General features: G+C 45.9%; 1 protein-coding gene across 2 annotated transcripts in view; it reads right to left on the reverse strand.

Annotated features, from left to right (window-relative positions):
- NCS1 (neuronal calcium sensor 1) overlaps positions 1 to 10,034 on the reverse strand; it is a 63,439-nt gene extending 53,405 nt beyond the window's left edge. For both annotated transcript variants that reach the window (XM_080989992.1, XM_080989991.1), the window contains exon 1: positions 9,793 to 10,034. The gene's annotated coding sequence lies outside the window, so the exon portion shown is untranslated. The remainder of the gene's footprint in view (positions 1 to 9,792) is intronic.
- Positions 10,035 to 15,465: the final 5,431 nt, after the last annotated feature.

Below are 15,465 nucleotides of genomic sequence, written 5' to 3' on the forward strand. Positions count from 1 at the left end.
TTTCAGAACACTGGAAGGGGGTGACCACACTGTTGTGTGACCCTTCCCCTTGCCCCAGCCTTAGGTGCAACCTGAAACTACAGGAATTTTTCCGGAGCGATGGGGGAGTGGGCTGGTAGATAGATAAAACTTTATTCGCATTAGCCAATAGCCATAGCAACAGTAAAACATTACAGTATATGCAGAAAAGGAAATTTGATATAAGAGCACAATTTAAAGTCCTGAATCAGCCGTCAGTTAGCGGCCCTTATTCTGATTGCCCCTGCTATGAACCTAGCAACCTTTGCTGCTATCTGCTCATTTTGATCTGTTAGAAGAAAGGACATCTTGGCAGTGGTTGAGCGCCCTGGGATGGTTAGTATGAGTGGGGTGATGATCTCGTTCTTCAGGTATTTGTAGAGAGTACAAGACAGGAGGGCGTGGGGGAGTTGGGCTGGTTTTTCTCCTCCCCTTTTTGCTTCATGTCTCAATTTCATAGAATCATAGAGCTGTAGAGTTGGAAGGGATTCCAGAGTCATCTAGTCCAACCCCCTGCAAAGCAGGAATCACAGCTAGAGAATCCCTAGTCAACCAACCTTTGTATAAAAACGTCCAATGAAAGAGTCCATCACTGTCTGAGGTCGTTCATCCCATTGCAGAAAAGCTCTCATTGTCAGAAAGTTCTTCCTAGCGTTTAGTTGGAATCTCCTTTCTTGTCACTTGTATCTGTTTCAGGTTAATTTACAGTTTACCTTAGAATTAATTATTGGTATCCAATATAAGTCCTAGTCAGACAATACTCACTGAAGCTACTGGTTCATTAATGCCAGCGAGTCTACTCTGAGCAGAATTTGGCTGGATGCAATTCAGAAAAATCTTACAGAGACACAATGGGTAGACTCCATCCTCAGTTGTAGGCCTCCAAACTTAGTTGTGGAGGCTCCCAGAAGCCCGCTGAATTATTTTGGTTCCTTTCTCCCAGCAACCAAGCACAACCTCAAAAATGAAATCTGAGAACTCCTAAAGTTTCAAACTGAAGTTTTAAACCAATGGTTTGTTTGTTTACAATTAAGCAGTATAAAATTTTAGGAAATAAATAAACAATGCATAATTTAAATCATGGATATTTCAATTTATTTTAATTGCAGTCTTATATTTTAATTGTATTCTTAAACCGCAAATATCACTCTGTTTCTTTTTTTGAAGCAACAGTGACAAGATTCTCCCCTAACCTCTGCCAACTAATTTGGACTACTGCAACACACTCTGTGTGGGGCTTCCCTCGTGCTTTTTCAGCAAGCTTCAGTTAGTGCAGAATGCTACAGCCTTGTTGCTGACAGGAGTGAGACCCTGTCATCATCTAACTCCTGTGTTCAGAGATCTGCAATGGCTGCCAATCTGCTCCCAGGCCAAGTTCAAGGTGCTATTATTATTATTATTATTATTATTATTATTATATAAATCCCTTAACAACTTGGGACTGGTTTACCTACGAGATTGCCTTATCCTATAAATGTCCACTCAACCATTTTGATCTGTGCAACTGCACAATTACAGATTTCACATAAAACCCATTTCATACAGTATTTGTAAGAACTTGATCTTTAGTGTTGTGGCACCTGCACTTTGAAACGCCCTGCCTATTGATATCAGGCAGGCGCCTTCACTCAACTCAATTTGGCACCTGCTAAAAGCATTTTTGGTTAGACAAGCCTACCCTGATGTTTAGAAACCTGAGGCGAGTTTTAATCTGTTTTAGTGAATTCTTATTTTAACTTTTTGAAAGTCTTAAATTATTCTTATTAATCTTTCTTATGGACAATTTTATTGTTTTATATTTTCTGTACATTGCTTTGAGGGTTTTCTTTAAAACCAAGCAATGTATATATTTCATGAAATAAAATGATAATGAATAATTTCTAGCGATGTGAGCCTGACAGTGACATAAACAAAATAAAAACTGCTAGAGAGGACTGCCTGGGTGTTTTTTTTTAATCTACAGATTGGGGACTGATTTTTTTCTGAGAAGGAATTGAAGTAGCAATGAGATCAGCTAGAAAACATAGCTGAATGTTTTGTTTTCAAGAACCGAGCTGATCAAATCAGATCTTCAGGTGGGCCCTGGATGAAATTAAACTTTGATTAGGGCAAACTCAAGGACTAGAGGTCCAAATCATTTCATGATTTCACTACTGCATTGCTAATTTGATGCTTGATGCACAAAAGGGGGAGTGTTATGTGAGAAAAAGACTGCATCTTTTGGGGCTTCTTATCATTTAGGAGAGAGGAGCTGTTGCAGACCTCAGAACACACCAAGGTGGCTGTGGAAGGTGCAGTGGTGGTGATAGCTGACTCCCTACTGAGGGGCACAGAGGCAGTGCTGTGCAGAGGTAACAGCATGTTGTCTTTCGTTGCAAAGGTTCACAATGTGACAGAGAAGTTGCCAAGCCTTAAAAAGCCCACTGACCACAACCCCTTCCTTCTGGTTCATGTGGGTACAAACAATACTGCCACACACAACCTTCAACGTATAGCAAAGGGACTATGAGAAGGCCTTGGGACACAGGTGGTCTTTTCATCACCCCTTCCCATTGAAGGTTGTGGCCCAGGAAGAGAGAGGGAAATGCCGAAAGCAAACCACTGCGCAGGTGGTGTAGTCAGGAAATGTTTGGCTATACTGGCCACGATGGTCATGCACTGCCTCCACAGTCAGAGGCAGTAATGCATCTGGATACCAATTGCTGGAAACAGCAAGTGGGGAGGAGTGCTGTTGAACTCAGGTCATAAGGAGGTAAAAAGAGCCTGCTGGATCATGTCAAAGGCCCATCTAGTGCAGCATCCTGTTCTCACAGTGGTCAAGCAGATGCCTGTGGGAAACCAGCAAGCAGGATTCAAGCACAAGAGCACTCTCCCCTCCTGGAGTCTCCAGCAACAGACATTCAGAAGCATGACAGTTGCTGGCAGAGCATAGCCAATGTGGCTAATAGCCACTGATAGCTCTCTCCTCCATGAATTTGGCCAGTCCATATAAGTTAGTGGCCATCACTGGCCCCTGTGGGAGCAAGTTCCATAGTTCCACTCTACGCTGCCTGACGAAATACAACCATAATGTACAAGAATAAAAACATACAGGATAACATAAACCCATTTGTGTTACTTGGAACCTTGTGGTGTTAATTTATTATGCTTGGTTTTGGTATGGAAATTTGTTCCTATATGTTTGGTTCTAGGTATCCTACTTTTATTTTATTTTATTTGGAATCTGCTATTCTACTTCAATAGGTTTTTATTATAAATATACATTAAACATAAAAACGTTTCTGTTTTGCTACACCCCTGCCAATTCCATAGCCAGCAGGTTATATAAAGGCATGCTTCTCACCTGCTACATCTGGGCTGCTCTGACACAGAGCTTCTCCTCAAATTATTAGCACCCAGCAAAGAGTCCAAAAGGCATCTCTGGAAAGAGACACAAAGGCGATCCTGCAACTTTGCAAAGGCAGCAGCGGTTCCTATTGTTACCAAGAAGTGGGTGTGTGTGGCGGCTCTCTACTGTAAGAGTGAAGAGCCTTTTAACTTTTTTCTGCCAAGGACTGTACCCAGCTACAAATAGCCAATCCATTTATTTTTTGCTGCCAAATTGAAAGTTACCTGCCACTCTGAATGAAAATTAGTATGGCAACTGAGGGCCAAATGAAGGCATCTCAAGGGCAGGAAGTAGGGTTGCCATGAATTTGGTGTCAGGGAAGTGTGTGTACCCCTCCCCAGTCCCCACCCAACCTGTCCTTTATTTTGTCCAACCTGTCCTGTATTTTGCCCGACCAAAGTGGCAAGCCTACCCGGAGGTCTAATTAAAATTTAGTGAGACAACTGAGGGACAAATGAAGCCATCTCAAAAGAGGGTGACTCTTCACTCGGTGGCCCAGTTCAACTGAGTATGGCAAGTGAAGGCCAAACAAAGGTATCCAAAGGGAGGGTAGATCTCAGCTCAAAAAGGCCAATTACAAATTAGCATGGCAACTAAAGGCCAAGCAAGGGTATCTCCTTTGAGATGCCCTTGCTTGGCCTTTAGTTGCCATGCTAATGGCTCAGAAGACTAGTTTAAAATTTACTATGCCTTGGCTCAGAGGACTAGTTTAAAATTTACTATGCCTTGGCTCAGAGGACTAGTTTAAAATTTACGATGGCAACTGAGAGCCAAACAAAGGTAGTCGAGGGGAGGGTAGATATTAGCTCGGAGGCCTGATTCGAAGATTGCATGGCAACTGAGAGCCAAACAAAGATAGGGCAGGTGAATCTCAGCTCAGTCTAGCAATCATTCATCCCCTTAAGAAAGATAACAGTCATCTCTTCATGCAACACAATCACATTCCCGTAAATTGCAAAACTGTGTTGGTTTCTTCAAAAACGGGAGAGGGTTGGTTCATATTACCCATACAGAGTGATTCCTTTCCTAAGGAAAAGAGGCCTCACAATCAATCATCCAGGGACATATTCCCTTCAGCAGCCATTTGAAAAATACATAATCTGCTATTAGCCAGTCTTCTGAAAACAAGCTCATTAAAGCATCAGTGCTTAAAAACAGAGCACCCGTATTTGTCAACATGTCTCCGGAGTAGGGAATGGATTTAAATAGGCTGAGGCAGGGAAAGCGAGAGAGAGAAAGAGAGAGACGGGTAATCAGAGGTAGAGCACATGTTCTGCATGCAGAAGGCCTGAAGTCCCAACCCCATTGGCATCTCCAGGCAGAGTTAGGAAACTCTGGAGAGATGCTGCCAGTCAGTGTGGGCAATACCAAGCTAGATGGGCTAATGGTCTGATTCAGAAAAGGACAGCTTCCTGTGTTCTGATTTAAACCAGCCTTTCAATCAGAATCTTACTTTAAGGGTAGCCCAGCAGTAAAGTATCTGCTTTATCCTACAGAAGGTCCCAGGTTCGATCTCACCTGAAACCCAAGAGAGGAAGCTGCCTGCCAGATGGACCAACAGACTGATTCAGGATATGTTTTTGTTTAAATAAGCCCCTTATTCAGAGCCATGAAGACTAAGATATTAATTTTACAGAAGTGTTGTAGGTGAGTGATAGAGTATCTGCTTTGCATAAAGGTAAAGGTAAAGGGACCCCTGACCGTTAGGTCTAGTCGTGACCTACTCTGGGGTTGTGGCGCTCATCTCACTTTACTGGCTGAGGGAGCCAGCGTACAGCTTCTGGGTCATGTGGCCAGCATGATTAAGCCGCTTCTGACGAACCAGAGCAGCGCACGGAAACACTGTTTACCTTCCCGCCGGAGCAGTACCTATTTATCTACTTGCACCTTGATGTACTTTCAAACTGCTAGGTTGGCAGGAGCAGGGACCAAGCAACGGGAGCTCACCCCGTCGCAGGGATTCAAACCACTGACCTTCTGATCGGTAAGCTAGGCTCTGTGGTTTAGACCACAGCGCCACCCGCGTCCCTCTCCCAGTTCTTAGGGCTGCCAATATATATGTGCTTGAAAACACAAAGGCAATGTGGGGAAAGATGACTACTAGCCACAATGGCTATGCTTTACCTTCACAGTCAGAGGCATTAATGCTTCTGAATACTTATTGCTGGGAACCAGGAGGGGAGAGAACTCTTGTGCTTGAATCCTGCTTGTGAGCTTCCCACTGGGGCATCTGGTGGGCCACTGTGAGAAGAGGATGCTGGGCTGGATCAAGCAGGGCTTTTTTCTTATTTTATTTTTTGCATTCACACCCCATCTTCCTTCCAAGGAGTTTGATGTGGCATACATGGTTATCCCCGCTCCCCATTTCATCCTCACAACAAACCTCTGAAGTAGGTCAGGTTGAGAGGCGATGACTGTGACCCAAGGTCACACAATGAACTTCATGGCCAAGGGGGAGGATTTGAACCCTGGTCTCCCAGGTTATAATCAGACACGGTAACCATTACACCACACTGCCACTCACCCCTGCAGACTTGGTCTGGGGTAAAAAAAAAAAATTCCACCCTTGGAGACCCATCCTATTCTGCTTTTACCACATACAGAGGCAGAGGTGGCTGAGAATCAGGAATAAAACTTCTCACCCTCTGCACATTTGCAGAATCACGCCGTGTCGTTTTCTACGCAGGTCACAGAATTTCAGGTTTCCTCTGGTGAAATGTTTCATTTTGGTTTTGCCAGAACCAGGCAGGCAGAGACAAGGTCCTGACCTGCCTGCTGCCCACAGTGCATCAACTGACTTGATACCAAAAGAGAGAGAAGATGCAAACTGATTTGGTTCTATTTTAAAACCTGCCCTGCCTCCGACATCATGTGGCCAGAGCATGAAAGTCACCAGAAACAGCACAAGTCAAGGCTGATTTGCTCCCCCTTCCTAATTACAGGATTTGGTTCATTCGTAACGCCAGGAAGCAAAACTGGCAGCATCAGGCGATTTGAAGCCTAGATGCTCAAGGGATGGACAGCACAACATAAATAGTACAGAATTGCAAAGAGACCCAAAGCGTCATCTAGTCCAACCCCTGGAATCACAACATGAATGTGTCAATTATTATTATCACTGTCACCACAAATTAAATGCCTTGTGATTGCCTTTATTAATATTATGCCTTAAAGTGGAAAAACTAACTCAGAATTGTCTACACTGACTGGCAGCAGCTCTTTGGGGTTTCAGGTAAGGGACATTCCCAGTCCTACCTGGAGATGCCAATAATTGAACGTGGGACAAGATTCTAGATCTCATGCTTCTGAATAAAGGGCTGATTTAAATAGGAGCATAGTAAGCTGCCTTATATGGAGTTGGACGCTTGGTTCATCTGTTTCAGTGCTATCCACACCTACTGTGGTGGCTCTCCAATGTGTCAGGCTGAAGCCTTTCTGCAGCCCTACTTGGAGATGCTGGGGGTTGAACTCAGGACCTCCTGCATGCAAAGCAGATGCTCTACCACTGAGTGAAATGCCCTTGTCCAGAGATCCACCAGGTGCCAACTTTGCATTCTCCCCAGCACCAGGTTAAAACCTGGTTATTTATTCTAGCTTCCAAAGTCATGGTTAATCTCACTGTTGCATTTTTAAATGACCATTGCTTGGCTTTTAAAACTACTTCTGCTTTTTATCCACTCCTGACACTGCAGGTGGATGCATGTATTGTTTTAATTGTTAGGTGCCCCCCACTCTGAAACATTTGGAGAGGGGACGGGCTACAAGAAGCATTTAAATAAATAAAGCATTGAAAATAAAATCTTGCAGATGCACTGGTTCAGATTCCAAGTCACTATACGAACTACAGCCGGCTCTGGGATGAAGCCTCCGGTCTCAAATTTCTATGGCTCTTGTTACCTCTCTCTCCTTTCGCATGATAACTGCAATGTAATCGGGAAGCATGCCAGATATTTATTATTTTTTTTCCTGAGTAGCAACACCACACAACCCCAAAAGCAACATAAAGATATTTGAAACCCGGCAGGGGCTGCACTGAGCTTCCTATTCACATACACACAAACACTCATCCTGCTCATTAAGTGACTGTTGGCAACATACGGCCACACACCTTCTGTTCACCATATTGCAAGCTGCTAGTGCGAAAATGCGCATGTATAGATTTGTCACCTCTGGGGCGCGGCAAGGCTAAGAGAGAAACAGAGGAGAGAGAACATTTTGATGCTTGAAAACAATAAAAGCCCCTTCAAAGCAGCTACTTCAGTAGTCCAAAGCTAAAGATGGAGAAACTGGAGGTGGGTCCAAGTCTACTGAGGAATGCAACACTGTTGTGCTGGGAAGCCTGGCATTCTTTCAAGTTCCTAGTCCTCATTGTGAAATAAATTTATTTATTTAAGCCATGAAGCTCACTGGCTGAGCTTGGGCCAGTTACTGAGTTGATCAGACAGCTGATGGTCTCTTCCAACTTACATCTTCCACTAAGTCAAACCTAGGAGTTAAACAGCTCTTGTTTCTCCCTTGAGATGCAGTGGCAGAGCTTTGTGCTCCAGCATCGGGCGGGCAGAGAGCAGGAGGGGGTGGGGCTCACGTCCTGTGGGCGCGGTGCACTGCCCACAGGGGCATGATCCTAGGGGTGTGGCGCCCAGCGCAGGCAGGGGGGCAGCCACGATGGCACCCCACCGGGATCGCGCTGCCGGGGGTGGTGCGCTCCCCCCCCCCGACTCCTCTTCCTCTGTTGAGTGTTGAGATGTTACCTTTAAACCTTTGGCAAGAAAGGGAGATAACAGTTTTAATCCAGGCACCTATTAATTCCAGAATGGCATTCTCCATTACAGGTGCGATGATCATACCCTGCCAAAACAGATAAGGGGCTCTGTGCTGGTCACTGACCATAAAAATAAAGATTTGATTTAATAAGGTCATAAGCACTGGATGTTCAACAGAACGGAATTCAAGCGGGAGCTCTGTAGATACTGAACACACAGCTCCTGGTGGAAACAAGCTGTGCATCTGAGCCACGGGGAACCATCAGCAGTGACTCCCCCACTGACTGGGCACAGATATGAGGGATCAGGCAGTCCTTAATGTATCCCAGACCCAAGTAGTTAAGGGTCTTGTAAATTAAGGTTTCATATATCTCTTAAAGCTTAGGAAGGGAAGGATATACACCAGGATATTATAGTGAACCAGTGTGGTCTTGTGGTTGGTGTCTCAGACAGAACCTGGGAGTCTGGGGTCCAAATATTCATGCGACTATGAAGTTCACCGATTGAAATTGGGCCAGTTGCCAACTCAGCCTAGCCTACCACACAAGGTTAATATGGAGATCAGGAGGGCCATGTACACCACTTTGAGCTCTGTTGTAAATACAATTAATTAATACAAGAACCTTGAACATGGCCGGGTAATGCATGGGCATTCGGAAAAAGCTTCTGAGCACTGGAGCTATGCTCTTATGTGCAGAACATCCCACTGGTAGACCATGCACCTGCCACGGGCATCAGAGCTGTCCCACCTCCCACTCTGGCAACCATGGCCACCAAATGTCTCTCTTCCAAAGGCACATGAAATGTGGATCCGGCTTGCAACCCCTTTTTGCCAGTGATGATAGAAGGCATTTTAGGTCAAAAGGCGGCACTTCGGATGCACAATTTAGTCATTACCTCCCAATTACAGATGCAGGAAGCAGAATGCACTCAAGACAGTCTCTTAAAAGGATGGCTCTGGAAAATGGCATTGTTTGTGCATTTCAAAGTAGCTTATATAATAAGATTATAAGGACGATTCCCTTCCCTGCACTCTCAGCATATGTCCCAAATTAACTAGCATATCCAGTAGGGCTGAGGGGTCCCTGCTCCCCCCCCCCAAAAAAAACAACTATGGAGAGCTGTAGCTGCCAACCAGTGTGTAAAATGCTGAGCTAGGTGGACCAGTGACCTTACTCAGGATAATGCAGGACCCATAGCTCAGTGCTGGAGCATCTGCTTTGCATGTAGAATGTCCCAGCTATGAAAGAAGCAGCTTCCTGTGGAACCCAGCTCTTTACTAAGAATGATGAGGACTAGAATCTTGCTTTGTTTTTACGGGAAAGGCCATAGCTTAGCGGTCAAGCAATGCATGCATAAGGTCCCAGGTTCAATCACTGGCATCTCCAGTTAGGGCTAGGAAAAGACACACTGCCTGAAACCCTGGTGAGCCCCTGATGCCGGCCAGTGCAGACAGTACTGACTCCGGGTAAGACAATGCAACCAAGTGAGATTCCCAGCTTCTGATGGAGGAAAGCCTTGGCAAATGGGCTCCCATTCAAGAATGCGGGCTGGGAAGGGGGGGTGCAGGCGCAGAAGGAGGCGCCACGTGTATCCCGATCGAAGCCCGCTTGGGCTACTCACCGCTGCGGAAGGTCTCGGCTGCCGCTGCCGGGAAACCTCGGCGTGGCTGGAGGAGGAAGAGGCCGCGCAGCGGAGTGGGGGGGGGCGCGCTGCGGCTCCGAATTGGCTCCGCTCCCAAAAGGCGACGCGCCAATCCGAATTCGCCCACTCCGCTTTCTAGGATCTGGGGTAGCGTGGGAGGCTTTCTCGCGAGTCAGGGGTGAAGCCGCTACGATAGTAAGAGCTGGACTGGGCTTAACTCCCCACCACCACCACCCAGCCACTATGCAAGCGCGCTTCGCTGAGGATCGCGGCTTCCCCCGACTGGCCCCTTAATTCGGGAGGAATTGAGTAAGCAAAGAGACAGGCTTTGTGGAATGATCAGCAGTAAGGTCCGCGGCAGTCAAACGGACTCCAGTCATAGCCATAGTCAATGCGGATTTGATTTAGCAGTGCAGCCTTTAACACGGCTTATTCCGCAATAGATTTGCAATGTTAAATTACCTGATTTGGTCTCCTTTTTTCTCTTTTATTGAAGAATAACAGGGTGTATTTTAATGTCATCATCATCACAGAGGTGGCCGTGGAGGGGATGTATTGATTGAAAATGTCTAGCAAACCGGATCGGTAGTTAGGTTCCTATTGAGGGTATTCGACAAGTCAACATGACAGTGATGCGGGATAGAGGATTGGAGTGATCATTCTGTGATACCATAGCAGTGGACAAAGATGTATTGTTACTTTTGAATAGATGTTTATTAAAAAATAAAATAAAATACCTGTGTGGTTCAGATTTCTCACCTGCCTCATCCCAAGGAGACGGTAGGACCCTAAGAAGAGAGGCAGAATGGTGCAGTGGTTAGAGCATGGGACTAGGACCAGGAAGACCTTGGGGACAGTTACTTTCTCTTGGCATATACTACCTTGCAGGGTTGTTGTGGTGATGAAGTGGGGAGGAAGGGGAATCACAGGCACCACCTTGATCTCCTTGGAGGAAAGGTGGGATATGATTGCAATAGGTAAATAATAAATAAGAGCCTTGCAGCTGGATCAGGCCAAAGGGGGACCATCTAGTCCAGCAACCTCTTCCCATAGATGCTCCAAAGGAAACAACACCACTGATTTGTATACAGTGGTACCTCGGGTTACAGACTCTTCAGGTTACAGACTCCGCTAACCCAGAAATAGTACCTCAGGTTAAGAACTTTGCTTCAGGATGAGAACAGAAATCTCATGGCGACGGCAGCGGGAGGCCCCATTAGCTAAAGTGGTGCTTCAGGTTAAGAACAGTTTCAGGTTAAGATCGGACCTCCAGAACGAATTAAGTTCTTAACCCAAGGTACCACTGTACTGCCTTTCTGTCAAAAACAATGCTCAAGGCAACTCCTGGGGGGAAAGAATAACATGAAGTTACAAAATGCAGTAACATTTTTAAAACGATGCCTTTGTCATTCATAATAAGGCCTAACAAATAAAATAATAAAATAAAATAAAAAGACAGACAGACAGCCCAATGAGGACTGAGTGTACTAGGTAGCCATTGATTATGAAGCACTTGTGGATGGGAGAATGGAGAACTGAACTGGGCATGTGGGAGAACTGACAGAATAGCATATATTGAAAGAGGGCATAGTTGGTTGACTGGTACCCTGAACAGGAACACCCACTGCAACATTTTGTGGCAGGTCCCAACCATATCTCTCAAAGTACTCTTTGGGTGGGCAGCTGATGAGTTAGGGCTGTTGAGCAGGAGCAGCTAAACGATGGGCTGGGCATATAGATATTCCTGCTTTGCAGAAGACTCGATGGGCCTTTGGGATCCTTCCAGCTCTAGAATTCTATGAATCTATGATCTCAAGGATCCACTTGAAAACCATGCCAGCTGGGCCTTCAGGGCAATGCACAAAGGCTGTTTTTGATGCCCCCTGATTTTTTTGAGAAGCGGTTTCTTTGCCCGTTGAAAGCCACCCCCCCACCCCCCAGTCTCCAATCTGCAGACACACCATTGATCCACTCCTTGACTGGCAAGGCACAACCTCACAGGAGGGCTATTTTAAGATTGCCCCAGATGATTCAGTTCCAGACCACAGCAGCCAGAGATGGCTTCGGCAGCCCTTCCTGGCCTCCGGGAAGAAGCCAAGGACAACACTGGCAGAGTCTGCCTCTTTTGCAATGTTATTGTACGTCCAGGCATCCCAAAGACCTTCTGCTGCCTTAAGAGAAACTGTACTCTTTATATTGTCACCTCTTCCTCTGTCCCCCAGAACATTGGTGTGGCACAAACCCGTTTCCTCCATATCCCCCTTGCCCTGAATTTTAAATTAAGAACATAAGAAGAGGCTCCTGGGTCAGGCCAGTGGCCTATTTCTTCTCACAGTGGCTGACCAGATGCCCCAATGAGAAACCCACAAGTAGGTCCCACTCTCCCTTCCTGTGGCTTCCAGCAACCGGTATCTGTGACTAGCAGCCACTGATAGCCTCTTCTCCTCCGTGAATTTGTCTAATCCTTTTAAAGCCATCCAAGTTGGTGGCCATAATTGGCGCTTGCAGGAACAATTTTCATAGTTTACCCATGTGCTGCATAGGAACATAGAGCTGGAAGGTATCACAAGGGTCATTTTGTCCAACCCCCAGCAATGCAGAAATCTTTTGCTCAGGGTGGGGCTCGAACTCACAACCCTAAGATTCAGTCTCATGCTCTACTGACTGAGCTATCCCAGGCTCATCAAAATAGGTAATGCCCAAGCAGAGACTTGAATAAATGCTTTATTTTGTCTGTCCTGAGTCTTCAAACATTCAGCTTCTTTGGACACCCTCAAATCATGTATACAGTCATACCTTGGGTTAAATGTCCTTCAGTTTGAGTGTTTTCAGGTTGCGCTCCGCGGCAACCCGAAAGTAACGGAGTGCGTTACTTCCGGGTTTCGCCGCTAGCGCATGAGCACTCAAAATTACGTCACTCGCATGTGCAGAAGCGGCAAAACGTGACCCGCGCACGTGCCTACATGCCTTCGCATATTACGTTCCATTCAGGATGCGAACGGGGCTCCGGAACGAATCCCGTTCGCATCCCGAGGTACCACTGTATAAGAAAGGAAGAAAAACTGCTCTCTATCCATTTCTTGCATACCATGAATAATTTCAACCATGCCTCTTTCTCTAAACTAAGAAGGCCCCAAATGCTGGAACATTTCCTCATTGGGTCACTCCATCCCCTTGACCATGTTTGTATTGAAGATTTTCTTGGTTTACAAAAGTACATACAGCATTTCTGCTTTCAGTTCATAGTGTCTTTCTACAGATCAAGTTATATTTGACGTGAGGCTTTAATGTTGTATACAGTATCAGGTTGGGAGAGAAGAGGGGGTGGAGGGGGGTGGAGAGAAGAGGGGTAGAATCATAGAACTGTAGAGTTGGAAGGGACCCCAAGGGTCATCTAGTCCAACCGCCTTAATGCAGGAATCTCAACTAAAGCCTCCCTGACAGATGGCCATCCAACCTCTGTTTAAAAACCTCCAAGGAAGGAGAGTCCGTCACCTCTTGTGGGAGTCTGTTCCACTGCTCTTACTGCCAGCTCTTACTGCCAGAAAGTTTTTCCAAATGATTAGTCAGAATCTCCTTTCTTGCAACTTGAAGACATTGGTTTGAGTCCTACCCTACAGAGCAGGAGAAAACAAGCATGTTCCCTTCCTCCATATGACAGCCCTTAAGATATTTAGAGATGGCTATCATATCTCCTCTCGGTCTCCTCTTTTCCAGGCTAAACATACCCAGCTCCTTCCAGCGCTCCTCATAAGGCTGAGTTTCCAGACCCTTGATCATCTTGGTTGCCCTCCTTGCACACCTTCCAGCTTGTCAACATCCCAGAATTGGACACAGTATTCCAAGTGTGGTCTGACTGACATTCAGAATAAAGTTATACTATTACTTCCCTTGATCTGGACACTATAATGCTGTTGATCAAGCCTAGAATAGCATTAGCTTTTTTTTGCTGTCGCATCACACTGTTGACACATGTTAAGCTTGTGGTCCACCAAGACCCATAGATCCTTTTCACATGTACTGCTAGCAAGCCAGGTGTCCCCCATCCTATATTTGTGCATCTGGACGGCTCTTCCTGTCTAAGTGCAAAACTTTATGTTTGTCCCTATTGAAATTCATTTTGTTAGCTTGAGCCCAGTTCTCCAATCCGTTAAGGTCATTTTGAATTCTGATTCTGTCTTCTATGGCATTAGCTACCCCTCCCAGTTTGGTGTCATCTGCAAATTTAATGACCATCCCCTCAATTCCTTCATTCAAGTCATTTATAAAGATGTTGAACAACAGCTGGCCCAGGACAGAACCCTGGGACACCCCACTTGTCATTTTTTTTGCAAGATTATGAGGAACCATTAATGAGCACTCTTTGGGCTCGGTCAGTCAACCAGATACAAATCCACCAAATGATTACCTTGTTCAACCCACATTTTATCAGCTTCCTCTCGAGAACGTTCATTGTTATTTTACATAGTGCATGTGCAATGTTTCTGTGTCAGAGTCATGTGGGCAGGTTCTATTTTTTGTTGCTTTTTTATGAGCCTTTTCAAAGCTAGTCAAAGCTTGATTGTTAAGCTAATGAAACTGCAGACCCGGCCCTGTCCTCCTCTGTAGGTTTCTGCTCACATTAATTACACTATCTAAAGAGTAATATTCAACAGGTTCAACCCAAGGAGCAATTATGCTAATCTCAGATCCAAAGGACTGAGACCTCATACTGCTGTCGCGCGACTCCAAAGTAAAGTACATACATTTCCCTCCCTGATCAATTCTAACTTCTGGGAACGTCTAATGTCCTTCCTTGTAACTCAGTAATCAAGGCTCTTGTGAAATTTACCACCTGCCAATATCCTGACTCGTAATCTGAAGCATTTGACAGCCAGCTGTGTCATGTGTCATCTCATGACACAATGTGCCATCGCATTGTTGCGATGACTCGTGGCTCCAGGTGGGTGGCAGGCGGGTTAGAAAAAGCTTGTGGTGAGATGAGAAGCAAAAGTGGTGGAGAATGCAGGCCTCCTCTTACATTGAGTCCATCTAGCTCAGGATTGTCTATCTACACTGGGGTTGAGAAACATAAAAGCCACCTGCTGGGTAAAGGCCAGTGGCCCTCCTACTCCAGCATCCCCCTCTGTGTGGCCAATCAGATGCCTGTGGGAAACCCACAAGCAGGATTCAAGTGCAAGTACACCCTCCCCTCCTGTGGTTTCCAGCAACTAGTATTCAGAAGCATTGCTGCCTTCAACTACGGAGGCAGAGCAAAGCCATAATGGCTAGTAGCCATCAATAGCCTTCTCTTTTAAAGCCATCCATGTTGGTGGCCATAACTGCCTCCTGTGGGAGCAGAGGAGCCAACTCCTAGGAACCGAGGTGCCTTCGCCCCCCCAATAAAATATTTGTGTCTATACACTGTGTCTTTGCACTGCGTCATGTGATTATGTTGGGTAGGGCTTCCATGGGTCCCCCAATATTTTATTGGAACCCCTGCATGGGAGTGAGTTCCATAGTTTAACTACAGGCTGTGTAAGTAAGCACAGGTGGCGCTGTGGGTTAAACCACAGAGCCTAGGACTTGCCGATCAGAAGGTCAGCGGTTCGAATCCCTGCGATGGGGTGAGCTCCCGTTGTTCGGTCCCTGCTCCTGCCAACCTAGCAGTTC

This window comes from Podarcis pityusensis (genome assembly GCF_964106645.2).
Source record: "Podarcis pityusensis genome assembly, chromosome: Z".
NCBI lineage: Eukaryota > Metazoa > Chordata > Lepidosauria > Squamata > Lacertidae > Podarcis > Podarcis pityusensis.